The sequence below is a fragment of the Protopterus annectens genome, chromosome 10.part0 (genome assembly GCF_019279795.1).
Source record: "Protopterus annectens isolate FY-2018-M chromosome 10.part0, PAN1.0, whole genome shotgun sequence".
NCBI classification, from domain to species: domain Eukaryota; kingdom Metazoa; phylum Chordata; order Ceratodontiformes; family Protopteridae; genus Protopterus; species Protopterus annectens.
Genome location: NC_056744.1, coordinates 1,649,637,840 through 1,649,663,750, shown reverse-complemented (window position 1 = coordinate 1,649,663,750; position 25,911 = coordinate 1,649,637,840).

The window sequence follows — 25,911 nt, the reverse complement described above, 5'->3', positions numbered from 1 at the left end:
AGATGAGAAGGCAATAGATGTAGAAAATGCATAAATATAGTTGCAAGTATAGGAAACTCTTGGAACAACTTGATCAGGATTGAAGGCAGGAATGGTTAAGGAGAGGTGAATTTAAACCAAAGGATGAAAGGTTAATATTGGCGGCCCAAGCTAGTAGACATTGAACATGCAGGAGCAATGAACAAATGTAGGTTTTGTAAAACAGAATTGGAAACAGTTGCACATCTTGTAGCTGGTTGTGATATACAAATGGCAGATGGACTGTAAACTGAAAGGCATAATAATGTGGGAAGATTGTTGCACTAGAGATTGCGCAAACATTATAATACTGAACTAGCTGAAAAACATGAGCCACAATGCATCATAGAAAATGAAGTTTATATTGCATGGGATCACCCATTACCAACAGTTAAAAAATAGATGCTAGAAAACTAGATATAGTAGTCCATGAAAAGAAAACAAAAGTAGCATTGATCATTGAAATCACCAGACCCAGTGACTACAGTGTTTGCGTACAGAGAGAGATAGTAATAAAATATCAGGATTTGCAGGCAGAAAAGAAAGCAATGTGGAAGAAAGATACCTAGACAGTTCCGGTAGTAGAAGGAGCTTTGGGCACAGTCATACTTAGATATGTTACCAATGCATGTAACTCCATACGAATTGCAGGAGTCATTGCTGGGCACCTTGCAGTTGCTGAGAAGAACACTTCTGACTAACATCAAAGACTGAAACAATACAAATTTCTTGAACTTTAATCGTACTCTGATTTAGGAATGGAGTCCATTCCCCCTCATGGTATTAGAGAAGACTTGGAGAAATTATGAAATTGTCAAGAAGAGGAGAGTAGTATTGCTAGAAGTAAATTCATCTTCAGGTGTTGCGTACCTCACTGACCCTCTTCAAGCGCAACCTTGGTGAGTGGATGGGAAACCACAAATTTGTCCAAGGGGTTCTACATGTGTCCCTCATTAAGAGGGGGGTGGCATGTGCTGACTGAAAATTTTTTTTTTGGGTGGGGTGGATAAACCCTTGGCTAGGCTTGTAAGGGCCCCAGGGCCATTAGCCTAGTAACCTCCTGTGATCCTTTGTGTGGTGGACCCCTTTTTTCCACAAAATCTCACCATGATGTCACTGATGTATGGATTGTATTTTATATAGCATATATCATTGAGAAAGATAAGTTAAAAACTAAAAAAGACATCTGGGCATACAGATCTTGGGATAAAAAGTGCCCAGTCCTGGTATACACACTGGTGTGAGCACTAGGAAAAAATGGCAGTGTAAAATTATCAAGACATGTAAACATTCCTACTGTGGGGTTAGGCCAGACTTGGGCAGATGATTCTTTGGTGTTGTAGAAAGTAGTAGTAGTCCACATAAACTACAACGCTGATAGGCCAAACAAGAAACAAGAGCCATAAACATGAAGATTATTGAGGATAAGGAAGACATTATGTATTGTTACTATTAAGCAAGAAGCCTAGACTTTCTAGATAGAAGATATTCAGAAACATGAAGAGAGAAGTTAGAGGAAAGAAAAATAATTGCACGAGAAAAACTGTTAAAAACTTCACGTGCAAATTTGTGTTTGTAAATGTAACAACCCTAAGCAAAACATTACGTAGGTGAAGAAACTTCCAACAGCCTGAAAAAAGCAGCAGCAGAGGAAATGTGAAAATATACATAATAAAAACCACAGATTTTTGAAAGATGTAAAAAAGAAAGTTGGACAATGGAAAGAAAAAGAGATCTGATAAGGGGCAATATTTATGGAAAGGAGCAAGCCAAGCTAATCATAAAAAACAGCTCCACAGATATTTGAAGAGAAATGCAGGCAGTCACCCAAAAATAGAACATTTCACGGTACGAAAAATAAGAACACAAGTAGGGAATGCAGAACAGGCGATTAGTAGGGTAGATGTTAAAGAAATAGAAACTGATGTTATGGGTTGCCAGCAAAACTGAAGGATGTAGTGTAGAAAATCTAACTCTAATGTCGCAGCATAATGGAACAGCACGTTCCCAAGTTAAGGAGAAACAGGTAGAACAGGAAGCATTTGATCACTTGCGATATGAAGATGATCTGGAATCTTCAGTGGGAAACCAGTACAAAAGTTCAGTCGGAGTTGCAGTGCAAATGAGGGAACAGTAAACAATGGCAACTCTGACGTAGGCAATGCTATGGTGTAATGAGGACCAATGGATATCTCAGGATACAGCTGAAGAAATGTCCCAGGAAGACATTCTGGAACTTTCTGTAGAATGTCTGCAGGAAACAGAGAGCAAAGACTATGCCCTCAGTTTGCAAGAAAATGATCCAAGGGAAGAGTTGTTTGATTTAATAGAGATGGATAGACATATTAAGATCAGTGAAGGAACCAGATTACAGAAAATCAATAAGACCCAACACATTAGAAGTTTGATGAAACAGATGAACACCGTAATCAAGACTATTAATGCAAACTTGTATCCTGCTTATTTCTGTTATATCACCTATTACTGTGCAGCTAAATTAACAGGTAAAGTCTTACTACAAAAATGCAGAGCAATAAGGGAAATGAAGAGTACAAATGAAATGCCGTCATGGAAATATTGAATAGAGAAAACTAAAGCAGTTAAGACAAGAAGTGTCACTGAAAGAAGAGGGAGCGGATCAACAAAAATACTTAAAAAGACATTATAAAGGCAATGCACAGTATAAGAACAGACCAGGATCTATCATACAGGCAATGCACAGTATAAGAACAGACCAGGATCTATCATACAGGCAATGCACAGTATAAGAACAGACCGGGATCTATCATACAGGCAATGCACAGTATAAGAACAGACCGGGATCTATCATACAGGCAATGCACAGTATAAGAACAGACCGGGATCTATCATACAGGCAATGCACAGTATAAGAACAGACCGGGATCTATCATACAGGCAATGCACAGTATAAGAACAGACCGGGATCTATCATACAGGCAATGCACAGTATAAGAACAGACCGGGATCTATCATACAGGCAATGCACAGTATAAGAACAGACCGGGATCTATCATACAGGCAATGCACAGTATAAGAACAGACCGGGATCTATCATACAGGCAATGCACAGTATAAGAACAGACCGGGATCTATCATACAGGCAATGCACAGTATAAGAACAGACCGGGATCTATCATACAGGCAATGCACAGTATAAGAACAGACCGGGATCTATCATACAGGCAATGCACAGTACAAGAACAGACCGGGATCTATCATACAGGCAATGCAAAGTATAAGAACAGACCGGGATCTATCATACAGGCAATGCACAGTATAAGAACAGACCGGGATCTATCATACAGGCAATGCACAGTATAAGAACAGACCGGGATCTATCATACAGGCAATGCAAAGTATAAGAACAGACCGGGATCTATCATACAGGCAATGCACAGTATAAGAACAGACCGGGATCTATCATACAGGCAATGCACAGTATAAGAACAGACCGGGATCTATCATACAGGCAATGCAAAGTATAAGAACAGACCGGGATCTATCATACAGGCAATGCACAGTATAAGAACAGACCGGGATCTATCATACAGGCAATGCACAGTATAAGAACAGACCGGGAACTATCATACAGGCAATGCACAGTATAAGAACAGACCGGGATCTATCATACAGGCAATGCACAGTATAAGAACAGACCGGGATCTATCATACAGGCAATGCAAAGTATAAGAACAGACCGGGATCTATCATACAGGCAATGCACAGTATAAGAACAGACCGGGATCTATCATACAGGCAATGCAAAGTATAAGAACAGACCAGGATCTATCATACAGGCAATGCACAGTATAAGAACAGACCGGGATCTATCATACAGGCAATGCACAGTATAAGAACAGACCAGGATCTATCATACAGGCAATGCACAGTATAAGAACAGACCAGGATCTATCATACAGCAATGCACAGTATAAGAACAGACCGGGATCTATCATACAGGCAATGCACAGTATAAGAACAGACCGGGATCTATCATACAGCAATGCACAGTATAAGAACAGACCGGGATCTATCATACAGCAATGCACAGTATAAGAACAGACCAGGATCTATCATACAGGCAATGCACAGTATAAGAACAGACCGGGATCTATCATACAGCAATGCACAGTATAAGAACAGACCGGGATCTATCATACAGCAATGCACAGTATAAGAACAGACCGGGATCTATCATACAGGCAATGCACAGTATAAGAACAGACCGGGATCTATCATACAGGCAATGCACAGTATAAGAATAGACCGGGATCTATCATACAGGCAATGCACAGTATAAGAACAGACCGGGATCTATCATACAGGCAATGCACAGTATAAGAATAGACCGGGATCTATCATACAGGCAATGCACAGTATAAGAATAGACCGGGATCTATCATACAGGCAATGCACAGTATAAGAACAGACCGGGATCTATCATACAGGCAATGCACAGTATAAGAACAGACCGGGATCTATCATACAGGCAATGCACAGTATAAGAACAGACCGGGATCTATCATACAGGCAATGCACAGTATAAGAACAGACCGGGATCTATCATACAGGCAATGCACAGTATAAGAACAGACCGGGATCTATCATACAGGCAATGCACAGTATAAGAACAGACCGGGATCTATCATACAGGCAATGCACAGTATAAGAACAGACCGGGATCTATCATACAGCAATGCACAGTATAAGAACAGACCGGGATCTATCATACAGGCAATGCACAGTATAAGAACAGACCGGGATCTATCATACAGGCAATGCACAGTATAAGAACAGACCAGGATCTATCATACAGCAATGCACAGTATAAGAACAGACCAGGATCTATCATACAGGCAATGCACAGTATAAGAACAGACCAGGATCTATCATACAGGCAATGCACAGTATAAGAACAGACCGGGATCTATCATACAGGCAATGCACAGTATAAGAACAGACCGGGATCTATCATACAGCAATGCACAGTATAAGAACAGACCGGGATCTATCATACACTATTGCAAATAATAAATTAAAGGCATCAGCAGAGGCAGAAAAACATAAAGGAAAAGTACCAAATAAGCAGTTCATTGATGACCCAAAACGTTTTATAGGAAACTGGGAACCAAAGCAAAAGGGCAAGAAACAACACCAAAAGAAAAAAAATACACACATTTTGGAGAAAAAATTATGAAGACTGTGCGGAACATAACAAAAATGGTTATAAAAATTACCAGTAAGAGGTTTAGATGTACAGGCTATGAAATGGGCAGTTAACAGTCAGAAGCTTGTCATAATTTTGCTTCAATTCGTTTAGTTGGAAAACTCCAGGCCCAGATGCATTACTGACAGAATTAGCCCGGAGTATGAACTACTTATATGCACATCCTGAACAGACACCAGCCTGGTTAACAGCAGCAAAAATTATACTCCTCCTTGAGAGTGAACCTACAAGCCATCCTAAAAAATAGAGACCAATAATTTGCCTTCTGATGATGTATAAATTATATACTGGAATTGATACAGAGTTTATAGTTCTTTATAAAAAAACTCAATTATGGCAGTAGAATAAAAGGGTAACCAAAGATTAGCTTTTATTAAATAAAGCCATAATAAAGAATATTAAAAAAGGGGAAGAATCTTAATGTGGCATGAATAGACGTAGGAAAGTTGCAGTAACAAGAATATATCAATCTATGACAGGAATTTCATATAAAGGAACTTTAGTAGGAAGGAGTGTATAAATACTTGGGAATTTGATGAAGGATCACCATTAAAACACGCACAAATGGGAATAAAAGTAAGGAATACTGCAGCAGATTTAAACTAATATTGAAAACAGCCCTGACATCTAGGAATAAAGAACAAACTAATAACTAATTTGCTTTTCCTGTGTCAGCATACAGTTTTGGTGTGATTGACTGGCCCCCAAAAGGTATTGGATCAGTTGGGCAGAAAAACAAGGAAAATGCTTCATATTTATCAAAAGATATATAAAAATCAGCATATACCAAGAGTACATATCCTTCTCTCTGAAGGAGGTATGGGCCTCCTCACAATTGATTAAATGGAGAAATCTACAGTTGTGAGATTGCATATCGGCAGATCTCATCAGATCCAAACATCATGAAGCTTTTAAAACACGGGGAGAGGAAGTCTAAGATGATCTATCTGTTTAGTTTAATGGAAGCATTCAGGTGGCTAGTGGGAATGGAAATCAAACCAAAAGTAGACAAAAATCAGACGGCAGCTGAATGTGCCAAAAAGCAAAAGAAAAATATGAGGAATAAGATCGAATGAGAAAGAAAAGAATGTGGAAAAGCAATAAATATAGCGGCAATATAGAGATCCCCTGGAACAACCTCGTGTTGATCAGGATTTGACACAGGATTGGTTAGGAAGAGGTGAGTTGAAACCAAAGGATGAAAGGTTGATAATGGTAGCCTAGCATAGTGGACTACGAACACACTGGTTTTCAAAGTCCATTGAACATGGGACAGAAACACACAGATGCAGGTTCTGTAAAGCAGAACTGGAAATAGTTGCATGTCTTGTTGCTGGGTGTGGTACTGTAATTGGAGAGGGCCTGTATACTGAAAGGCATAATAATGAGGTAAGACTATTGCATTGGGGATTGTGCAAACATTACACTATTGGAGTAGCTGAGAAGCATTGGAAACATGAGACACAAAGCGTTATAGAGAATGATGAAGTTAGATCACATGGGCTCACCCATTACCAACAGTTCAGAAAGTAAATGCCAGAACACCAGATATAGTAGTCCATGAAAAGAAAACAAAAGTAGCATTGTTCATTGAAATCGCTACAGTCAGTAATTACAGTGTCTTGTGTACAGAGAGGCACAAAGTCATAAAATACCAGGATTTGCAGGCAGAAAGGAGAGCTGTGTGGAAGAAAGATACCCAGACAGTTCCAATATTTTTAAGAGTAATGGGTCTCATAAACAAATTAGTCTTGTTTAGATATTCTACTGATACATGTAGCTCCATACAAATTACAGAAGGAGTCAATTTTGGGCACATTGTGAGTGCTGTGAAGAGCCATTTTTGGCTAATATAAAGATCGAAACAATACTGATTTAATGAACTTTAATCATACCTTGACTTAGGAATGGGGTTCATGCCTGTCATGGTATTAGAAACCAAAGACTTGGAGAAATTAAATTGAGTGTAAAACCATATCAATGTGACAAATGCAGTAAACATTTTGTACAAAAATCTTATTTAAAATACCACCAGTGATGTGACATGTGAGTGTGTTAAATGTAATAAGTGTTTTACATGTTCATGAGCTAAACATCTTGTGTAATGATATTACTTACCAGACAAACATCCTGAATGCTTACTGCCCTGAATGGACATGCTGCACCTCGGAAAATCCAAATCCCATCGAGCTACGCGCTCGAGAGACTTGAACCTCAGCACTGAAATAAATAGGACATGCTGGAGGGACAGATTCATAACCCAGAGGCTCCCTTCACTGTGGAATAAAATCCCAATCCAGGTTAGGCAGAGTCCCTCATTGACTCTCTTCAAGAGGAATCTTGATGAGTGGATGGGAGATCATAGGTTTACCCCGGGTATCACTTCTGTGTCACTGTTAGACAGAGGCACAGTATACTAACCTCGAAAAAGGGCATAGCAAAATTAATTTAAAATAGGTGGCGAAAGCCAAACACACTCTGGCTAGGCTTATAAATGCCCTAGGGCAGATAGCCTAGTATGAACCTATGATGGAGTTACAATTCCACTTTTGGGAACTGCAGAGGACACACAAATGTTTTTATTAGCTTCATTTTCTTAAATAAATACATGGTTTATATGAGCTTGCTGAATGCTGCTTGCATGCCTGCACGGACATGTATCATTACATGTAGCATAGTGATGACAAAAGGTTGAGAGGTTATGGGTATGTTGACTTGATCTAGTCACATTGGAAACAAAGCAAAATAAAAGAAAATAAATTGAAAAAACAGAAATTCAGAGAATGTTCACTTGGAAGTAGTTACATATAAGCTTCACAGCTGTGTTCCGTGAATGGAAGTATTGTCTGAATGGCCCTTCCCTCCCCTTTGGTTTGCTGCTGGAGCCAGTGACCAAGAGTAGTTAGTGTTGGAGGAAACGTGCACAAAAAAGCCATACTACATTCCCTTATGGTCTACATATACTCTTAACAGAAGAAGTAGGTATGTCAGGTGAACTTTGGTGGCAGCAACATAAAAATAATTTAATTCATGTTTTAATTGGCAAAAGCCAAGGTAGACAAGCTTATGTCCCTGAGTGCATATTACAAGGAAATGCATATCTATAGTTTTATAACAGCCTCTGATCCCCAGCAAATGTCTCAAAATGGTGGAAACTGAATATAGGTGTCATACTTAGTTCTGTCAAATATGTATATGATCCTGACATGGTATTAAAACTACACTAATTATTTGGATAAGCTCAAAATAAAATGACTGCAAAAATATGCCAAATGCAGTAGACGTTTTTACATAAAAAGAAAAGCAAAAACACCATCTAAGCTGCCAGAAAAGGAATGAACCATGTAGATGAGCTGTTTGCAGTGTTTCACGGCCCTCCCCAATCTCCCACAACATCATGCCTTTCATACAGCCTGGCCATTAACCCATTAAGCTGTTTACTTAACAGCTTAGGCCATGGCCACAATTTGGATCCTAAAAACAGCAAAGTGTAAAGACTTCTCATCTTCTCTTTGTCGATGATTTAAAACTGTATAGCTCATCAGATGAGGAACTGAAAGCACAGCTACAGGTTGTCAAAACTTTTTCTGATGCTATAAGAATGACATTTGGTCTTGATAAGTGTGCAAAAGCAACCTTTAAAGCAGGAAAACTGCAGCACAAGGAAAACATCAGTTTGGGACAAAAATGTGATATAAAAGAACTTGAGCAAGAGGGAGTGTATAAATATTTGGAAATTGATGATGGATCAACAATAAAACATGAACAAATGCGAATAAAACTTAGTAAGGAATACTTTAAAAGACTTAAACTAATTCTGAAAACAGCGTTGACATCTAGGAACAAAATCCAAGCTATAAACCAGTTTGCTCTTCCTGTCCTAACTTACAGTTTTGGAGTGACTGACTGGCCGCAAAACACGTTTGATAGATTAGATAGGAAAACAAGAACGCTGCTTCATGCTCACCAAATGATTTATAAAAATCATTGTATACCAAGATTATATATTCCCCGTTCCAAAGGAGAGATGGGCTTCCTTGAAACTGATTACATCTATAGATCTGCAGTTGTGGGACTCCACACATATCTGCTGACCTCACAAGACCCAAATTTAGTGAAAGTTGTGAAACATGAGGAGAATAAATCTAAGCTGACTTCTCTTCTTAATTTAGCAGAACCACATCGGTGTCAAGCAGGAATGGAAATCAAACCAGAAGTAGGTAAAAATCAGGCAGCAACTGAATGTGCCTAAAAACAAGAAAGAATACAAGGTGAAGAATCAAATGAGAAGGCAAGAAATGTGGAAAATGCATAAATGTAGTTGCAAGTATAGAAAACTTCTGGAAGAACCTCCTGTTGATCAGGAATGAATGCAGGAATGGTTAAGGAGAGGAGAATTCAAACCAGGAGATGAAAAGTTAATATTGGCACCTCAAGATAGTGGGCTACACACACGCTGGTTTATAAAGTCCATTGAACATGTGGGACAAACAGACAAATATAGGTTTTGTAAAACCGAATTGGAACCAGTCTCACACCGTGTTGCTGGTTGTGACATACAAATGGGTGGAAGGACTGTATTCTGAAAAGCATCATAATGTGTCAAGATTGTTGTACTGAGAATTGTGCAAACATTATGGCATCGAAGTGGCTGAAAAACACTGGAAACGTGAACCACAAAGCATCATAGAAAATTATGTTTGTATCACATGGGATCACATAATACCAACAATTCACAGGATAGATGCTAGAAAGCTGGATATAGCAGTCCGTGAAAAGAAGACAAGGGTAACATTGATCACTGAAATCACTACACACAGTGAATACAGTGTCTTGCATACAGAGAGACAGTCATAAAATATCAGGATCTGCAGGCAGAAATGAGAGCAATGCGGAAGAAAGTTACCCAGACAGTTCCAATAGTAGTCGGAGCAATGAGTCTGATAAAAAAGAATCTACAATCATATTTATATATATTACCAATCCATGTAACTTCGTACGAGTTGCAGAAGGAGTTATTACTGGACACATTGCGTGTGCTGGGAAGAGCACTTTTGGTTAACATCAGAGATTGAAACAATTATAATTTCATGAACTTTAATCATACTTTGACTTGGGAATGGGGTCCAGTCCCATCATGGCATTAGGAACCCAAAAGATGTGGAGAAATTAAACAAGAAAACCTGGATCTGGATCTCATAAAAAAATACCTTTTTTCATATTTAGATATGCTACCAATACATGTAACTACATATGAATTGCAGGAGGAGTCATTTCTGGGCACACTGCTGGTTCTGCAAAGAGCACTTTTGGCTAACATCAAAGACTGAAACAGTACTAATTTCATGAACTTTAATCATACTTTGACTTAGGAATGGGGGTCCATTCTGGTCAAGGTATTACAAACCCAAAAGACTTGGAGAAGTTAAACCTGGTCTGTTTCATTTCTCCAAGTCTTTTGGGTATTACACTGGGTCTGTACACTGAAAGGTACAGTAATATGGTGAGGTCATTGCGTTGGGATTGTACAAACACTGCAATACAGAAGTAGCAGAGAAGTATTTGAAACATGAACCACAACGCATTATAGAGAATTTTGAAGTTTATATCACATGGGGATCACCCATTGCCAGCAGTTCAAAAAACAGATGTAAGAAAACCAGATATAGTAGTCCATAAAAAAAACAAAAGTAGGATTAATTATTGAAATTACTAAACACTGTGACTACAGTGTCTTACAGATAAACACAAAATCATAAATACGAGGATTTGCAAGAAGAAAGATACTCCATTCTAATGGTAGTAGGAGAGAGAGGACTAAGAAAAAAGAATCCAGCGTCATGTTTAGATATACTACCAATATATGTAACTCTGTATACTCTGTATGAATTACAGGAGGAGGCAATTCAGAGCACAGTCTAGGTGTTCAGAGTACTTATAGGTTTATAGGTATATACTAGGCTAACGACCACCCAGGCCTTTATTATAAGTGTAGCCATGCAGTCCAACCCATTTCTGTCCCTGTGTGTCATAGGTAGGTACTAGGCTATCGGCCCTAGGGCCTATACAAGTCTATAGTCAAAAAGTACCCTGGCTTTCGCCACCCAAGAAAATTATTTTCTTGTGCCCCTGTCGGGCAGAGCCACAGAGGTGATCCCAGGGGTGAATTTCATATTTCCCATCCAATAATCAAGATTTTTCTTGAGTGCTAATGAGGAACTTTGCTTGACATAGAGGGGTAGCTTGTTCCAGAGTATGGGAAGTCTGTAGGACAGGAATCTATCCCTCCCGCATGTTCTGTTTATTGTGGTGACATGGTTTAGGTCCCTAGAGTGTGTAGCTCGGAGAGATTGGGATTTCTTTTTGTGGAGCATGTCCAACAACTCTGGGTCTGACATAGCTTTATATGTTAGGTAGAGATCGCTGAGTAGGTGATATGCGACGGAGTAAAGCTGGAGTTTTTTGAGACTGTCTGCATAGGGCATCTGTTTGAGGCCAGTATGGGTGTTTATTAGGACTGTTGGACTATTAACACAGTACCCTTGACCAGATAGTGCACACATCCATTAGAGGTTCAAACGTACTCAAAACTGGTACTTACCAATATGGGAGAATGCTGCATCCCCCAATGTCACAGCCTCACTGGTGTGGTTGGACCACAAATCTATCTTAGGAATAAAAATCATCTTGATAGCCCCAGCAAATCCTGTAACAGTTTAGAAGTATTCCAAAGGAGATTACATTCTATTAAGTGATAGTTTGTCAAAATACATTGCCCCTCCCAACCATGAGTTCGCAACCCAGCGTTCACAGCAAACCATATGGAATAATTCACAGAGACCCTGTACAACCATGAAAATATGAAAATGGCTGTATAGAGGCTGTTGTACCTACTAGAAGTACGCCTAAAACAAACTACACTGGTGGAATCCTAACCTTAACAGGGTATATAACAAATGGAAAAAAGTCATGGCTAAAATCAGAAACAACAACTCTGATAATGATAGAGAAGTTCTCTAATTAAACTAAATAGGAAACTAAGAGGAGTATTTAAGTCCAACAAGACCATTTACAAGGTCAAGATAGCCTCACAGGGTAAAGACATCGTCAAGGCCTTTTACAGCTGTCAGCTGTGTTCAAAACCTCAAAGGCAGCCCACATCAGCATGCAGGACTATTGGTCAGCAGTGCCTCCTTCACTGAGCAGACCAACGTAGCAAATTTGCTGGCTGACAAATTCAGCTCAAACTTCACCCCCCCCCACTCCCCCTGTCTCCCTTCATGTAATATCTGTTACCATAACCCCCCCCAAAACTGTTTACAAGGAGAGGTTTTGGTGGCATTTGCTAAGGCCAAAAACATAGCCTCAATGGTCCCCAACATTATCTCAGGATTCCTCCTAGATAGATTGAAACGTGACCCATTTGAGTCACTTTTTATCTATAGCCTAAGAACAGACTGTGTACCAGGAGAATGGAGGACTGCAGCAATTATCCCATTTCACAAGGGTGGGCCATCAACTGACCCCAGCAACTATTAGTCTGACTAGTCTAATATGCAAAGCCATAGCAAGAATCATCATGGAAATGATCAACAAAGGCATAGGTAACTTTCAAACACTGGACCCAACCCAGGTTGGCTTTGTGAAGGGAAGGGCATGCCTATAAAACCTGATGGACTTCTTTGACAAGATCACCAAGGCAAAGAGTGAGGGGAAAAATGGTGCATACTGCTTACCTGGCCATGGCTAAGGAGTTTGGTATAATACCCCACTCTGGTTGTTGTTGTGTCTTTCGGCTTTTCCCGGTTACGGGTCGCCACAGCGGAACTCCGGTCCGCCAATGATTGGCAGTAGATTTTTACGTACCGAGTTGCCACCTCTGACGCACAACCTTCAACGAAGGTACGCCCATTCACGCATGTCTCCACACAGAAGATGCTTTAGCTGAGAATCGAACGGCACAATGTCTTACTGTGAGGCGACAACGCTACCGCAGCAAAAATCCACCGAACTGGGCATAAACCCCTACATAATTTGTGGGCTTGTAAAGGTCCTGGGGGTCATTGGCCTAGTATATACGTAAGAACCTATGAACGTTTAATTGGGAGAACAAGGAATTCTCTCAAGCCCAATTCTGTTCTAGAAAGCTTCTAAGTCTGCCATCTCTCAGACCACTGGCTATTCATCCAATTCATGTAATGCTAGATGATGTTTTTGATGACATTTCTATGCAGACTGTCTGTCTGCCACCTGCACCCAGGAAACCAGATCGATTCTGTAGAGTGCTTGACATTCTCAAACATCTGTACAAAAATCCACAAGATGAACCTTCTAGTATTTAATGAATCTTCCAAAAGTGGTCCTAGGGGTACAGCCAGATACTCTCTACCAAATGACAGAGAAAGTAGACCTTCCAGATAGATTTGGGAAAAAGACGTATGTTTCTTCTACCCACTTTACGAGGGCCCTTAATTGCCCATTCCATATGTTGAAATATTTAGTCTGTAAAAGTACAAATTATTTTCAAAAACAGAGGACTTAACTGATGATACTTTACAGAGAAACATACAAGAAGCAACTAGATCAGCTCTGCAAGTCTCTAGACACACCGCAAAATGTGGCTGTGATGCACTAGATGCATTTTGTAGAGTAGCTGCTATAGGGTCTGTTATTTGTAAGTATCTTTGGCTGAGGACACTCTGCCACTCTTTGACCAGGTAAAGGCTGGATGCCTCACTATAAAAGGAGTTCCTTTTTGGCCCTCCTGCAGAAAAACGTTTTTGAGAAGTTGGGTAAAAAGAATAAACAAATCAAAACTATGAAGGAATTCTGTCTCCCAACTCCTAGATATAATAGAAATTATCCTTCTAAACATTGGCCCTTTTCCTCCTAGACAAGAGACAAGACAAGTGGAGGCCACCCTGAAAAAAGATACCCAGACAGTCTAGGACAGTGGTGCACAATGTCCGTCCCTCAACGCAACACCTTCCGGCCCCCAGAAAGTAACCAAATTTTTTTTTTAAAAAAGTGAAAAAATGCTATGCCTTACTCCAGTCACACAAACTAGCACGTGCTTGCTTACTTAATTGACTGCAGTTGCACACACCTCTAATTTTTGCTGCGGAAGTAACTATTCTTTGTTGTTTATAACTTGTAGTCTGTAAACAGTAGTAACTTTTGGCAAGAGTTTGTAATAAGTCATGGCTGCAAGCAGAATAAAGTTAAACGCAAAGTTGATGTAGAAAACAGGCAATTTCATGACTGCTGTCTTAAGTAAAAATGCCAGTCACCTGTACCTATTGTTAACTCTTAACGACTTACTATGTTTTGAGGTGGCTCGCAGATGCATTAAGAATTTCTGTAGTGGTCCTCCCCACAAAAAGGTTGTACACCAATGGTCTAGGAAGTACTGTAGACCTGGGAGTTCCAAGGACCCTATTACCCCCAGCAGACAACTGTCTTTCATCCTCATCTTCCATCCCACACCCTCCCATCTTCCTTAAGCTAACAGACTGTCTTTTCCTGCAACAATAGAAACTCATTGCCAGAGACCAGTGGGTCATTCACATCATAGAAAAGGGGTATCCCTTTCAGTTCAGGGAAAGTCTGTCCTTTCTGGGGATGCCAGCACTCTAAAAGAACAAGAGGGTCTTCTTCCTCGCATCTTACTAGATCTTTTACAACAACGGTTCATTCAGCCACTTCCTGCAGGGGAAGGGAGCACAGGGTTTTTACTCAAGAACCTTCCATATCCCAAGAAGGGAAGGCACCTGGACACCAATCTTAGACCTGCTATACTTAAACAAGGTTTTATATGTCCCAAAATTCAAAATCCTTACTCTTCCAAAAATGCTACTTGTAATCTTTCATGGATTTTTATGGTCGTGCTTGACCTAAAGGATGCCTCCCTTCTTGTCCCCATCTCAAAGGAGCATGGGAGAAGCCTCCAGTTCATGGCAGCAGGGTTACATTACCAGTTTCTGCTTTACAGTTCGGGGTTATCCACTGCTGCCAGTGTTTTCTCCAAATGTATAGCCCATTGCAGAACTTTATAGGTGCATACTTACCCCCTCCCTGAACAACTGCCTTATCCAGGTACAATCCAGTCAAGAACTCAGAGCAGCCTTGCAAATCATCATGGTTGCGTCCAGAAAGTAGGCCTCATCTTTGTCCTCTGCAAGTCACAAATTAAGCCCTAGACAAGAATTATTTTCCTGTGTGCTGTGATAAATTCATTGCACAAAAAAGCACCCCCCCCCCTCCACAGGACAAGATTTCTTGCCTCAGAAATTACGTGGTTAGTCTACTTCCAAAGCAGACAGTCTCTGCAAGGGAATACCTAAGAAACTTGGGATACATGGTATTCTGCATTTCAGTTGTCCCTTTTTCAGAAATACACATGAGAAAACTGCAGTTGTTCTTTTAAAAAAAAAAAAAGCTGGGAACAGCATTCTCAACCCCTGGTAAACCTAGTGCCTTTCCTCCTCCTCCTCTTGAAATGAGAACTACTCAACTGAAAAACACCATCTTGCAGAGCCCAGGGCAAACTTTTCCTTGTTGGAAGCAGACAAGATCACCACTGACATGGTGAATGCACTTCGGCCTTCTGAAGGTGCAGAGTATCTGAACCTCAGAACAGGGAAAGCTGCACATAAACAAGAAGGAGATGCTGGTAGTCTTTCTAGCCATCAAAGCTTTTCAATACTACCTTAACCAAGGAACATTATACATTTGGGCAGACAACACCAGGGTTATATGGTACATAAGAAGTGGGAGGGGGTACTTTTACCCCCATGCAGTCTTGCAATGAAAATTTGTCTTTTGGCACAGGATGCAGAATAGACTGTCACAGCAATCCTGCATCCCACATCAGACTACCACCCTAGCAGATTATTTGACCAGGGAACTTCTGGACCACAACAACGGATGTCGAAAATTGATCTTCCTAGACCTTGCCTATCAGTGGAATTACTTCAATGTAGACCTTGTTACCTTTCAGCAGAACCTACATTTACAAAGTTCTGTTCCAGGACCAAACAGACAAGGACATGCAGAGCAAACACCATCTACTTCATATAGACAGGTCTCTTCCTCTATTGCCTCCAGTTCCCAGGATGAAGATGAAAGTGAGGTCAGACAAACCAAGCATGATGCTCATAGCCCCCTTCTGTCCAAGGCAACATTGGTTCTTTCTCCTAATTTTCATCGGGGGGGACATATTACATTCTTCCACAGGTGACAGGTTTACTCACTCAACAGGAAGGGTTTGTCATCCAGCCTAATCTAATAACCCTCAATAACAACATGGAAGATTTTCTTTTGACCACAAATAATGTAGACTTCTCTTTGTGTTGTCTATCCTGAGAGAGAGAGAGAAGAAAGACTATTAAATGGAAAAGATTTTCTTTTTGATGGAAGAACAAAGACATCAGTCCCCATCATGTGCACATTAAACTAGTATTAGAATTGCTTTCTGGATTGTTTCAGCATGGAATTTCTTATCTCAGTATTAAGGTATGTGCTTCTGCCATCTCTGTCCGTCGATCTTTCTCCCTACTAACGATTCTCACTCTCACCTGAAGCAATTCCTAAGAAGGGTCATACGCCTCAGGCTTCAGGGGGAAACCATGTCCCCTACTAGGATTTAAAGTAGGTATTGGAAAAGATTACCTCACCTCCTTTTAAGACAGCAGCTGCTGCTTCTTAAAAGATACTCACGATCATTCTGATAATCATTACCTCAAGACGAGCAGGTCTGTGAGTTACAAGCCCTGATGTGCAAAGAAAACAGCATTCTGTTTCACAGGCACAGAGTAACACTTGTGCTACATTTGACATAGAAGAAGTTTTAGTTTGAGAACTCTCCTCGAGTCAAACTATTCAATTGCCTGTGTTATTTCCAAACTCTCAGAATATAAAGCTGAGTAAATCCTACATTCCCTGGAAGTACACCTACAGTATTGTCTAGTAAAACCTGATCTAAGGTCACTAATAGGGTAGATCAACTGTTAGTGGCCTTTACAGAAGGGAAGCAAGGCAGCTACATCTGATCTCCAAATAGACTATCTCAAAAAGTGTCAATTATGGTAAGCTATTGCCATTTCATGTCAGGGCTCACTGCACCAGACACAATGTAGCCACCACTGTTTTTCTTAAAGGTGACCCTACCCAGGCCATCCTGGAAGCTGCCCCAAAGACAGTTTTCCACACCTTTACTAAACATTACCATTTAGGCAATGCCTCCAGGGCTAGGGCTTGTTCTGCCACTGTCATCCTATAGAACCTTCTCTGTCAGACAACTTGCCATGCAGCTGGTAGCGTGGGGAATCCTACTAAGAATCAGTAAAGCCATACTCCATCCATAGATTAGCACTAAGCTAACTGCCCTTGCGAGCCATTTTAAGCTTAGCCAATTATCCCTTGTGAGACTCAAACCCTGCACCTTGTGTTTGTAAGGCAAACACCTTAACCATTAGGCCACCCTCCATTAACTGTGAAGAATACATTACAGTTGTGTCGCACCATAATGGTAGATGTTCGAGTAGATCAGTGTTGCAGTACAAACTCCCACCCTCCTTCCCCTCAGTCTCCTGGCCTCTTCCCCTATTACAGGGGGACGGTCTCTGGAGAGTAGTGATTACCTATCATTATCCCACTAACTTCTACTACTACCCCATGTTGGAATATTGCCTTATCCCTGTATTAAACTGTGACATCTGGTAGGGTTGCTCTGTTCTCAGGCCACAGATTGCTGTTCACTGCCTAGAAAGACCTGAAGATGGCACCAATGGACACCCTTCTTATACCCTGATGTCCAGATGTCTGATGTTGGACACCCATTGGCCAGGGATGATGTAAAGATTCTGGAAATCGGTTCACTTGCTGGCTTCTGCATGGCAGGATGACCCGCGAATAAATACTGCAACACTGATCTACTCAAACTTCTACAGTTAAGGAAGCAGGACATACATGTACTTTTTCTATGCTAATTACATGTTTTTTTCTATACCATTTAAAGAACTGTTTTATTTTTTTTATCTCAGTTATTACACACCTCTTACTTTTTACAGTTTCCCAAGTTTATAAATACAGCATGCCATACAGTTAATCGATCATCTACTATCAAACTGTGAAATGTAATGTGTGGGTCTACAAAGAATAGTACTATATAATATCCCATTGGAAATTATTCCATTACAACTCAGAGTAAAACGTAAACTTATGCCTTTGTGGAACTACATGACATGATATTATTGGAGGTACAAAACATTATTTGTACCTGTGGTGGGGAAAATGTAGCAGTCCTAACATTAACTATCTTACATGGCATTTTGTAATCCACAACTGTATAACATTCAGATAGTAGGAACAAAGATGCCTGAATTAACAGTTTAAAATGTTTATTTTTCACAGTTTAGACAGTCTACAGTCATATAGTTGCTAGTTTCACATTAAAGGAAATAAGCTTACACACACTTGTTCACAACACCTGAGCTCAGTTCACAGATGCAAAAGGGAAATTAATTAATTTGGTACATGCTCATGTTTCATATAACACAAGAGGCCAGCATATGCAGCATTTAGATACTTTATTCAAATATATTTATAAATTAAGGCATATAATGCCACATATACATGATAAACAATTCAAACCGGTTTCGGCTATCCAGCCTTCATCAGCGAAAAGAAAATGACTTGCACACAAGATCTCATTAATATTTATAAATACCACCGACCAATAGGAACATGGTACAGTCTAACCCTACAGCTGGTTCCACAATGCTGTTAATGAAGTAATGTTCAGCTACTAATATCATCACCATAAACAAATGGGAGCTTATAAAAAATAATAAAAAGCTCCACAGGATATATATTTAGACAAAATAAGTATGTAAACAAAATAACTTGTAATCTTGATAGTTTACATAAGTAATAATAAAAAAGGAAAATATTGTCATCTGTATCCTGATCCCATGACATCATATTAACAAACCACAGGGTCCCCAATAAACATATAAATATACAAGCTATTGATATCTAATGTTAAACAAATTAACAATTAATAGTATAGCCTAACTCTGTCTCTAGGCTATAGCTATAATGGCAGAAACCACAATGTAATTAGAAACATCTTGGATTCTAACTGGAACATATTATTAGCAAACGAACAACTCAGAAAGGTTTTGGGGCCCAAATGTCAGTTTTCCTACAGACAGGGCAAAACTTTAGGAGCCATGTTCTCACATTACAAGAACAAAGAATGCGGGGGCGCTATTTATAAACAGATGACTATGGCTGGAGACCAACTCTTGGGTACTTTTCCATGTGGCCACTGTGGTTCCTGCAACCGAGTAAGTAAATTAAAACAATTTACCAGTGCCAACACGAGTAGAGTCTATGATCTCAGAGTGTTTGGTAATTGCAGTAGCAGTTGGGTCATATATTTAGCAACATGTCAATGTTCGGCATTTTATGTGGGGCAGACATCTAGATCACTCAGAATTAGGATGGGTGAACACAAAAGTGATATTAAAAATAAAAAGGAGACCAATGCTCTGTACAGACACACCTTAAAACATAATAATGCTAGATTTATGTTCATGATCATAGACAAAATTACTGGAGACAGGAGTAATCAGCAGGGTTGGCATAGCATTTTCAACCATAAAGAAAAATGCTGGATAATTCATCTTGGAGCATTATTTCCCCCTGGCCTTAATGACCACCTATAATTAAAATTTACAGATTGTTGGAATTTCAGTATAGGTGTTATAAACAGGAAATACATATACCTAACCTGTTAGATATTATGTTAAGTATAAATAATATTGGTTTGTTAACCATAAGTTCAGTGGAATAAGTAACACGGTTTGGGTTGTATGTTTTCATATCATTATGGGTCACATTCAATTTTGCAATTTATACCAATGCCAAGTCAAAGATGAGGTCTGTACATTTATTGGCCGTTGTTGTCAGTGGCTTTTGTTGGATTGCAATTGTATTTATCCATCCAACAGTCCATTGCATTCAACTACATGCTATTAAACCTTTCTATACTATTTTTTGTTCAGAATAATGAAACTGCCTATACATATGAGGAATTTCCTTGATAACACATGGATTTATTTCTAGGATTTCTGTGTCAGGTTGGTGCATCTCTTCATACGACCTTATATTGCCAATGTATAGCTATAGCCTACAGACTGAGTTAGGCTATACTATTAATTGTTAATTTGTTTAACATTAGATATCAATAGCTTGTATATTTATATGTTTATTGGGGACCCTGTGGTTTGTTAATATGATGTCATGGGACCAGGATACAGTTGACAATATTTTCCTTTTTATTATTATTTATGTAAACTATCAACATTACAAGTTATTTTGTTTACATACTTATTTTGTCTAAATATATATCCTGTGGTGCTTTTTATTATATAGCTCCCATTTGTTTATGGTGATGATATTAGTAGCTGAACATTACTTCATTAACAGCATTGTGGAACCAGCTGTAGGGTTAGACTGTACCATGTTCCTATTGGTCAGTGGTATTTATAAATATTAATGGGATCTTGTGCACAAGTAATTTTCTTTTCGCTGATGAAGGCTGGATAGCCGAAACCGGTTTGAATTGTTTATCATGTATATGTGGCATTATATGCCTTAATTTATAAATATATTTGAATAAAGTATCTAAATGCTGCATATGCTGGCCTCTTGTGTTATATGGATTAATGGTTTGGGCCGTGCATACCATACCTGCAAGGCATCTTGTTTCACATGCTCATGTTTACCTCAACATTGTTTTGTTTGTTTGTCAGTGCTCACTATGTCCAAGATGCAGTGATCCTAGAGAGAGAATAATAAAGTAAGGCAGTATGGACCCCCCCCCCCCCCCACACACACACACACATATGCAGACGAGTTATATTTTTTGTCCCGTTTGCTGATTAATGGAGCAGCTGGAACACCTGCTTAAGGTGGCACATATGGGTTCATGTCACCAGGGTAATGACATGTGGCTTGGATGAGCTAAGCATGGAAAGTAAATACTCATCGATGTAAACACAGAAGGTGAGAGAATTGTAGGTTGTGCCGCTATGTAAAATTATCTTATGCGGAATTATCAGTCAGTAGTCGAGACACACTTGTGATACTTAAAGTACATTCTTGATCATCATCATATCATTAACGTCTCTGCAGATGCTGCACGTGTGAATGGATGTCAGTCATTGTATCAGTGAACTGTTTAATAACTTAAATGTTTATCACAGTAAAATAAATGTTATATAAATGAATGCAATGTGCTATTACATTTTAATCAGTAACAATTTGAAGCCAAAGGTGGCTAAACATTCTTGAATGAATGACTGTATTGTTATATTTAAAGGGAATGACGTAGTATTCCAAACGATGCATGTAAAATATACATTGTGGTGTATGTGGAATCATAGATATCCTATAAAGAAATGTTTTGCCTATGCTGTTTGAGTAATGTATCCTGTAGAACTTGCATACAAAAGTGTAATGCTATATTCTGCACCATACAACAAAAAGGGATTATGATGCATATTTGAATCCAAGCTACAGAAGTGTATTGCTGTGTGTAATATAACATGCATAACTGTAACAAATACACTTTTTGGATGCATGTACATAATGCACTGTGTAAATTTGAAATACAGAACATTTGCTGTACTGTAACTGCATTGCTGTGGCCAGTACCATATTGCTAACTGGTGAAGGTACATATTTCGCTAATACACTGTTCAAATAAAAGTGATACTGTGTGAAAAGGCTGTCAAATCAGTCAGTGCATGTAAACTACATTCACATTGTATTAAAATAATACACACAGACATGCACAAAAAGATGATGCATATAAAAATGAGGAATAAAATGGTGATATCCGTTTGTGACTGACCAGCAGAAATGCACCCCTGCCAGTAATGTTAATCAAGATGTTTTCATTACCAGCTGCACACCATTTATTTAACATTTGTTGACTTGATTAGCCCCACTTTCAGGGGAGATCTGAGGCAATGTTTCTAGTACTATGGAAATTTTAACCAGGGCATTGGGGGACCTTCTCCTGCCCTTTTCAGTAAGTGCCAAGGGGTCTTTTACAGCCAGCTTAACTACCACCAACTAGAGCAGCTGGAACCTTGGGTTACCATATCCTAAGGATAACTCATTTGTGAGTACAGCACCCCCTAATGCTGCACTGCACTTTCAGTAATCCAGTCAACTGAAGTCAGGAAAGAACCCACAGCCTTCTGGTCTTTCTGCAACAAAGACAAGTATGCTACTTGTTAGACCACTGACGTTGCATGCATACAGTGAAGGGTGTTTACTATGCTGTGCATAAGGGAATAAACGCAAAACATTTCCAGTCTGAAATGTATTACTTTGTTATTGCCAACACAGGTATGCCATGCATGATGCTTGTAAAACATCCATAACAGTTGTATTCCTACTAGTACACATACATATTTTCTTGTATGTGCACTCCTTTTCTGAAGTAGATGTGATGGAGTGGAAACCAACTAGGAAGCCCTTTAAAATATTTATTTTGCTGTATAAAACCAACATATGGAACAGATGGCAGAGTGTAATACCTGTAATTTTACATCATGTGAGAGCAACATACATCTTTCTTCAAATGCTAAAGGCTCAGCTTTACTTCCAGGCACAAAACATGGAAAAAATGGCAGGTGAAGAAAGTAGAAGATGGTTAACTTTCTTGTTTGTATACCATCAGGAAAGAGAAATACGTTACTTTATAAAAACACACAGTATAGCATTTAAAAAAACAATGGGATTGAAGTTACAGAATGAAAGTAGGAACCCCCAGAACACAGTCAGGGCAGAATGTGACTATATAAGGGACCTTGCCCCCCCCCCCCCCTTTCCACTGTGGCAGCCCTTTATTCCTTCTGGAAAATCTGCCTCCATTTCTGGCTTTGGCAAAATGTAATTTCAGACAAATGGATTCTGAGGCTCTTTCAGCAATGTTACAGATGACAGTGTAAAGAATTTTCTCCTTTCTAGAGAATTTTTCTACACCCACCAGACCAAAATCCTCTGCTTCCTCCTGTCCTACAGCACATGCCGTCTCTGAGGCAATAGAAGTCATTCCTCCTTCCCAGTTGGGAAAAGTTATTTTATTGAAGAATGTTTTGGGGGCTAAGGAAAGAAAATGTCTGGAAACCAGTTCTGGATCTTTCTTTCCTAAATCCATATGTGACAGTGTGCAAGTTCAGATGCTTTCAGTCCACAATCTGTTACCCATTCTTCCTCATTTGACTTTGTGATAACTTTAGATTTAAAAGATTCTTCTCACATCCCTATTCATCCAGATTTCAGGTATTTTTTTTAAGGTTTTGTGTGTCCGGATATTGTCTATTCTCTGCCTCACCTTTTGGGATATGTACTACTCCAAGAGTGTTCACAAACTGCCTAGCTAGTGTCATAACCTATTACAGGCAACAGGTTATCCACATTTTTTTCCACATGTAGGTGACTTCCTCATCTTTGCAGAGTCTTTCTCAGTGTGAGGTATCTCTCTCTGTCTTAGGGATTGTGCTCCTGGGGTGTCTGCTAGACACCTCAGTACAATGACATTTTCTTCCACAGGAAAAAAAAAAAAACAGATCTGTATTTACATCTGTTCCAGAGGTTTTCCTGTTGGACTTTGGTCACTGTGAGGAAATACGTCAAGACATCTCATGGCAACTATGATTCTCATCATACCTCTTGCAAGATTCCATATGGCAAAGATACAATGGTACCCGAAGTCTCATCAGCAGCTGTTACCTTCCAGGATTTGTGAGAAGTGAAAGTACGTAGTGAGTACATCAGATATCCTTAAATCCAGGTCTCTCCTTCTCCGCTCATGGTCCAAAGTGTTCATTCACCACAAACTCCTCAGACTTTGCTTGGGGAGCAGTATAAAGAGGAATAAAAGTGCACATACTTGCCCTTATCAATGCTGTCAACACTCTGAACCACCTTGGGTCCCCAAGACCACTTCAAGTTGTTACAGACAGTACAATAGTGATATGGTAAATAAACAAGCAGGGGGGGGAACCAGATCTTACCCACTATGTAGACTGGCCGTGTTAATATAGGATATAGCTTTACAGGACAGTAAAACTCTACAGACTTCTTAAATTTTGTCAGAGAATAACTGTATGGCAGACAAGGTGAGCACAACAAAGGTAGACCCTCACGAATGGAAACTAGATAAACGAGTCTTCCAACATATGATCTATCTGTGTGAAGTTCTTAAGTAGACCTTTTGCCTCCTCACTAAAAAATCAGCTGTCAAAATTTGCTCCATGACTTCATGCAGACCCCTTATTGAAATGTTGGTACTCAGAACGCTGAGTGCCAAAGAGCTGTGTGTGTGTGTGTGGGGGGGGGTTGAAAACATGGGAGGAGAGTAAATTTCGAAAATCACTCTTCTTAAAACTTCTTTTTGCAGGGGAGTTGAGCCTCCCTGCACCCCAAATGTGGGGAGCAAGCCCCATACCCCCCAAACTTATATGTGCCAACTCCGAAATTGCCATACTTCGAAGATAAGGGAATATTCCTAGCACTGGCATCTTGCACTTAGCATATGTAAGTCTGATCTTACTACCATTCAGTCTACATATTTCAGGACTCAGTCTAGCAGGTCATGACATTTCAAATGGTTACCCACCATGCAAGAAGGCCTGGAAGACAGATTCATTTTATTTTCCTTGTCTGGAATATTCAAGTATGCTTTTCCATCCTTTCTACTAATACCCAGTGTACTTCATTGTGGTAACTCCCTTCTGGCCCAGGCAGCAATGGTTCTCACTTCCCTTAAAATTGGCTAGGGACAGTTAGCACAAACTTCCTCACAAACTAGATCTACTCACAAAAGAACATCGGTGTTGTTAAATCTCGATTCCAGACAACTTCAGCTGACTGCCTAAATGATAGGGTCTTAATAATTTTTATGCACCTGTTTACTGAGTGTGTGCAGCAGGTTTTAATGGAGACAAGAAAACTTGCTGCTTGAAAATAATATATAAGCAAATAGAAAAGGTTTTCTAGCTGGTGCCAGTTTACTAACCAGCACCCATTCAGGGATAGTGTTTCTCTGTTTTTGCCATAATCATGAGTCACTTTCCTATGGACTGTCTGTCTTCTCTGTCGGGGTTAATTTATTGGCAATTTCAGCATGTTTGCCCAAGGATCCCCCTCTTTCAATGCATAACATCAGAATGTTTTTGAAAGTGGTATCATATAAGAGACCTCTAAGAAAAACGCTGTCTCATTTTTGGGATGTTAGTTTTGTGTTAGAGAACTAAGACTTACTCCATTTGAACCAGTTCATTTGGCTAACTTGAAGTTCCCAACACAAAAAAACAGTTTTACTAATTACTCTGACCTCTGCAAGAAGGGTTTTGTATCTGAAAGCTCTTATACTGAGTCAGCCCTATCTTATTTTCCAGAGGCAGAGTTTCTCTAAGATCTAATCCTCCTCTTATGCCAAAAGTGGTATCCAAGTTTACTTTAAGTCAAACTATCCATCTCCCTGTCTTCTTCCCTGAACCAAAATTGAGAGGAAAAGGATGCTTCATACCTAGAGGTCAACAGACAACTTGGTTACT